The sequence below is a fragment of the Tachypleus tridentatus genome, chromosome 2, assembly GCF_004210375.1.
Source record: "Tachypleus tridentatus isolate NWPU-2018 chromosome 2, ASM421037v1, whole genome shotgun sequence".
In the NCBI taxonomy this organism is placed as follows: domain Eukaryota; kingdom Metazoa; phylum Arthropoda; class Merostomata; order Xiphosura; family Limulidae; genus Tachypleus; species Tachypleus tridentatus.
The window spans coordinates 37,110,449-37,116,931 of NC_134826.1; the positions used below are offsets into that span (position 1 = coordinate 37,110,449).

The 6,483-nt window shown below is 33.0% G+C and overlaps 1 long non-coding RNA gene across 1 annotated transcript; it reads right to left on the minus strand.

Moving 5' to 3' along the window:
- Positions 1–236: 236 nt before the first annotated feature.
- LOC143235441 (uncharacterized) lies at positions 237–4,076 on the minus strand. Its single transcript, XR_013019189.1, has 3 exons — positions 3,983–4,076; positions 3,626–3,695; positions 237–1,860 (listed from the first exon to the last, which is right to left on the minus strand). It is a non-coding gene; the product is annotated as an uncharacterized LOC143235441 (long non-coding RNA).
- Positions 4,077–6,483: the final 2,407 nt, after the last annotated feature.

Genomic DNA, 6,483 nt, shown 5'->3' on the forward strand with positions numbered 1-6,483 from the left:
CTACTGAGACCTCTTGTTGAACATTTCCTACCCTGTTTAGGACTTCTTTTAGGTATGGTCTTAAACTTTTGACCAGATAGTATTTAAGCTAATTTCATAGTGTTCTCATTTTCCCTATTAAATGCTAAAAAACAGGTGTTTTTTCCCTTTTCTTATATTCTTCTTTCAAAGCTCTACTCAGATATGAGCTAGAATCATAAAAATAACTCAGAATTTTATGTTTCATATTTATCAAGCTGAGGTACCTGTCCTTTATTTGTGCATGAACTTAAACAAAATCTAGAGGTGGAAGATATGATAAATGAGAAAAATCCTGATTTTCATACAATTCATTTATAACATTCATTTACTGCACTGTATAATGGTCATTATGACCCTGAAGAAAGAGGTAGTATCAATTGTAATGTCAGTAGGGGTGCATTCTGTTACCTGCTTACAACACCCAGCTCATCACATCTTTTTACAGCATTTTAAATGATTATTTATACAGTGTAGTAAATGAATGTTATAAATGAATTGTAATGTCAGTAGGGGTGCATTCTGTTACCTGCTTTCAACACCCAGCTCATCACATCTTTTTACAGCATTTTAAATGATTATTTAATAGAAAACCAATGGCCACAAAAGTGTCTTACAGACAGGTCAAAGTAAGAAATTGTTTCAACTCAAACAACAGCTTTTCATACCAACCTTATGGTGACTGTTGAAATAGAAACTTCATCTTAGTTTATGCATTATTGCAACAAAGGCAGTCATTTTTGTTCATTTAATTCCTCCAAAGAGAGCCCAGCACAGTCTCCAAGATGTATATATTAAATGTTTGTCTGCTTTCCCCCACACTGTGTGCATGCATATTAGAGAAAATTGTACAAATTGTGTCTTACTTTTTAGTTGAAGAACAAGACACCATCTACGAATATAATTAATGTTAACTAATCAAAGTGTTCAATAACAGCAATAATTGGGGTGGGAGAGTTACGAACCCTACATTAACATGCCCCCTTTTCCAAATCACTAAATAATTACTAAAAATACTCTAGTTCTTATCTCACAATAAGGCACAGAGCCTTCTAGTCATCACAAGACACTTGACAGTTTGGTTTTTAATAAGAGCTCAATAATACGAACAATGGGGTGGATGGGTGGACTAAAGTACCTGCCTTTCTCCTCTTATGCTCCAAAAGTGCTCTTTTTCTCAATGATAAAACATTGTCCATAATTAGACCTTGCCTGCTGTGAGCTTGGAAATACAAATGTCAGCTTTAAAAATAATTGGCACATATACAAATATTAAATGTTGATATACAAGAAATTGCTGTTCAATTTTACACTTTAAAAGGGTTTGTAAGACTGACTGAAAAGAATGAGAGATTTACATCGATCAACCCGTATGTAGTAGAGGAAATCTACAGCCTTCTGTAACAACTCCCTCATAAAAGGTTTTGCATAAGATTGCTTAAAAAGTAAACCCTCATTTTTTTATCCCCTGCATTTATAATATCCTCGAGGTGTTACTGTAGGAGCTACACTATGTATGTTTAGCTCACTTCAAGAAATTTAATGTTTAATAAATTTTTTAAAACCCAACAAAACTAAAATTATCATAGCAACATGCCTAAACAAAACAAAACAAAAAAAAGAAATGAACAAATGTGTACGTGCTGTGGAGTGACTGACACCTCTACCCACACAGTTTCACCTCCACTGTTTATTGCTACCTTTCCTTCTGATGGACAGATTCTTCCTTCACAGGTTTCTTCAGATTTATCTTGTTCAGCATCACTGATGTGACTACTAGGAGCTGGAAAGTTGAACTTGAAGGCCATTCACACAGTGAAAAAGGCTTAAAATCTTATATTTCTGTAAAGAAGAAAAATACACTTTTATTCACACTAAATCTTGTTCTGAACACAAAATCTCAATTTAGTCCCAATTTATTTTTAACATTTTACTAATTCCTGGACAATTAAGATTCAAGTCACCTAAAATTTGCATAGTTTTTCTTTTCCAGTTAAATATAGAATTATAAGAAAGTTAACTGTTTAACAAGTTTTACTGCTATTCATTTAATGTTCCTATAAAAAATTACCTTTGAGAAAAAACAGAATAGTATTCAGTAAAAATCTTTAAAGTTCTTAAATGGAAAAACTTGAAGTAGGCACTTCTTCACCTGCAGCAAGCAGTATGTAGACTAAATTACAAACTACAATACCCATACAGTAAGACAAAACAAACAATTCATGAGGTAAAAAAAAAACAGCAATATAAAAAAGACCAATATAAAATTATTAAAACAATATAAAAGTAATACAAAAAATGGCAAATGAAAACTTAATCACAGCCAACATTTAAAGAAAGTGAGAGATACCAGTACAGTATTATAAGCAAAAGACCCTGGAAACATTTCAAACAAAAATATAGTAGCATTCTTACTGTTTTGTAAGAAAATATTAAAACTCCCACAATCATAGTAAGCAGTATGATTTTGTAGAGTTCCTTATAACACACTATTTCTTACATCTAGAATATTGCAATAACCTGTTTTGTTTTTCGTACTGAAGTTCAAATTCACTCCTCTACAATAACCAACAGTTAAACACACAAAAAACAACAGAGTTCTAAACATTAATATGGATAATACCCCATACCATTTCTAACAAATGACTTGAAGGTCACCATTTATGAGGCCTGCTCATTCTACATAAAATTATATGGCAAACCAATTTAGCAGAAATATACAATTCTCGTCAAAACAATGCTAAACAGAAGTAAAACTAGCACTTCCTGAAGTCTTGTTATCCACATCTCCTCTTTAATAAATGTGGTTTCTTCCACACACAACCTTTTTCAAATGAAGAGATACAATACACACAGATTAAAATGTTATATGTGTTGTTGCAATTACTTATAACCTCATTAATAAAAAAATATATTAAAATGCTTAATTTTGCATTATCACACAATCAACTGCATTCTAACTGCTATTGTTCCCTCCACCTACACTTTTGGAAATGTTTATCAAAACCATATTAATTGTTCCCCCGTAAATAATACATACCCTAACTGCTTCATTCATGATATAAAGAATACAAGCTACTGTAAATCACTTCAGCTTCTTGTAGTCTTTGTAAGCAAATTCTTATGGCATAAGAACAAAACTTTTATTGGTACACATGACAGCAAATAATGTAATGAAGACACAGAGCAAATGATTCTTTCTATTTCTTCTGCTACTGCTTTGGTGTGTGTGAGGTGTATGTGTTTTCTTAAAGCAAAGCCACATTGGGCTATCTGCTGTATCAACTGAGAGGAATCAAACCCCTGATTTTAGTGTTGTAAAGACGAAAACTTACTGCTGTCCGAGCTAGGGGCACTGCCTTAGTTAATGGATGCTTTACCATCAAAACTAATAAATATGCCTCTGAAACAACATCATGTGACCCAGAAAGGTCGAAAACTTTACATTTTTTGTCATTTTAATGTCACATATGTAAATTTTATACATACAACAGATTATAAAAAGCACTAATATCTTTTAATATTACCTTAACTGTGGCATGTGAATAATAGATACAAAGTAAACTTATATCTCTCTAGATTAATCACTCTTTAATCAGATACGTACCTGTACGACTCCTGTCATACAAGATTGATACCTCATGCGTGTTGACCATTTCTCACAGAACACGGTAAACCTACATAACAATGGACATAGTTCAGTTCAGCTAGACAGATCATCATTTCTCGTTAGAACGGATAAGTTGATGTTTACGTTTTATGGACTGGCAACCAGAGTAACAAACGTGTTGTAATTGTAAGACATGTACTGTTGAGTATCACATAACATTTAGAAGTTCCTGTCGATTACAGTTCACTTCCAGGCTACGTTAACAACGTCTGGCTTAGTTTATCACAGTATTGAGATGTTAACACCAACACAGAGTTAATCAACTAAAAAAATTATCGATATTCAGAAACTTACATTCCTTAGACTGATCTTTATTCGATTCGATCGTTCTACCTGGTATTAACATACAATCCTGTTAACAAATGGATATTACACTTCCCTCACACTACCGCCAAGCTTGTTTTCATATTTTTCTTCCTTGACTTAAGCGCCACGTAGTGACTGACCGATTTATGGTTTTGGTTTCTATTATTTAACATAATATGGTGAATTTGTTAACAACAAAATCACAACTAATTGTGCAAAGTATCTGTTGTTGTTTTTTTTTAATTTCGCACAAAGCTACTCGAGAGCTATCTGTGCTAGCTGTCCCTAATTTAGCAGTGTAAGACTAGAGCCAACTCTTGAGCTACTCTTTTACCAACGAATAGTGGGATTGACTGTAACATTATAACGTCCCCACGGCTCAAAGGACGAGCATGTTTGGCGCGATGGGGATGCGAACCCGCGACCCTCAGATTACGAGTCGCACGCCTTAACACGCTTGGCCATGCCGGGCCCATGCAAAGTATCCACTAAATATATCTTGAAATTCGTTATTATTAATTTTTCTTCAGTTAATCAATGTAGAACTACTGCATTTGAGACCACAAGTAACATTTATTGCATCATAAATGCAGAAATAATAGTTTAGCATGATATCTAGCAACAATCGAAGCTCCAATAACAATTTTATACAGAAAATGTACATAATAGATCACATTGTTGCTGTATTAATATCTCCAAAAATGATAAAATTTGAAAATTTTCTTTATGTGCTGAGGGTTTTTATCAGTAAAGATGTTTTCTGACCGATTTTATACAAAAACAAGTAATTTAAATCAATAATATCACTCAATTTCATTTCCCTTTTTTCCAAAACAAACAGATCTACTGAAACATAATTAGGTAAAGTAACTTTATATACAGCTGTAACAACACCAAAGAAATTTACTAAAACTTTTCTTATGGCCAGCTGTACATATGTGTAACTCTATGACTACCATCCTAATGTCAACTATCTCTCCAGTTCCACTAAAAACAAAGCTTGAAAGACTAGATCTCCATGTAAATATAGAAGTAAACACTCACATTAATCTTCAGTTAGAATAATCTATAAATTGAGCCAGATATGAAATCCACAGTTATTACATCATATATACAGCGATAGACATAAGAGAGACTAAACCTCACAAGATATCAATGGTTATGAAAGAAAATAGTGTCATTATTCTCAGCTTTCAATCAGTTTCAAAACGTTCAAGTTTCTACATTCTAAACTACACAATAAACTTACATCAAAGATGTCTGATATGTTAATAAATACAATATAAACCTAAATATATTTTTCCGAAGGAAATCAGACTGGAGGCCAAGTGTTCAACATTAGTAATTAGAAAACAATCTTAAAAAGACCTTAGTGGATTGATATTAACCTATGTAATTCGTCTGAGTATACGAAAGTGTATTGTCAAATTTTATCCCCCCCCCACACCAACCTATCCTGAGTAAACCGAGAAAGTTCTCAATCTATATTAAATAATGTAGTAACTAAATAGTATATGAAGAATTTTTAGACAGAAAGGATGTAAAAAACCTTAGACAATAATTTTTTGGTCTGATGTGATTTCTTTATCCAGAAACAAGCACCGAGCTTCAAAAGCGAAAGTGGATGAGACTTGGCCAATTGAGGGATTTTACCACTATGCTAGGCCAGGATCTGTACAGAATGTAAGTAGTAATTATCAATTTTATATGTTAGCCTCTAACAATAATGGATGATCTCTGACTAGAAGAAAACAATTATCTTAATATAGAGAGGTTGATACATCACAATATTGTTACAGTCCAATAATGTCTGATGGTCAAACATAGTTCCTATTGGAAAAGTTTCTATTGTAAGATAGTTGTGTAAAGAATACACCACTACTCGTTGTCTGCTTTCCTTAATCAGTGTCAGTGGATAAGGATGATAATTCTCCATCAGTCTGACCTATGGATGATTTGACTGTTATGTCATTGTTTGTCTCTAGATGCTTTAGATATACAATGATTGAATGGATTTATTGTGAAATAGCATGTGTATATGTGACTTTGGCACTTTTGAGATGGGCATACTTTTTTATTATGTTACATGCTGATGAAGATTCATTTTGTTACTGACTGACATCCATGTTGATGTTTTCTCATCTGTTGCAAGATGCTGCACTTTCTGTACCATGGGTGAGGGGTATGACTTCTTTCAGGTCTCCTTTTGGATGGTTTTGACGTTCCAAGTTGATATGTACATGTATTGCTTTGTTTTCCAATGTCAAAATTTTGTGTAGAAAAGGGGTGTTAAATAACCTTTCTAAAAGTGACCATGTTTTGGTAGCATTGTAGTTCCTATGACACCAAAAACGTTATAAATGTCCTTCACTTACATGCCTTTCAAATACTAGTTATATCTGCTATGGTTATTGCAACATTTCTTGAAGTAATTATTCAGAATTATCTTAGTAAAATGCACTCAACCCTCTTTATACTCTAAATTTTTA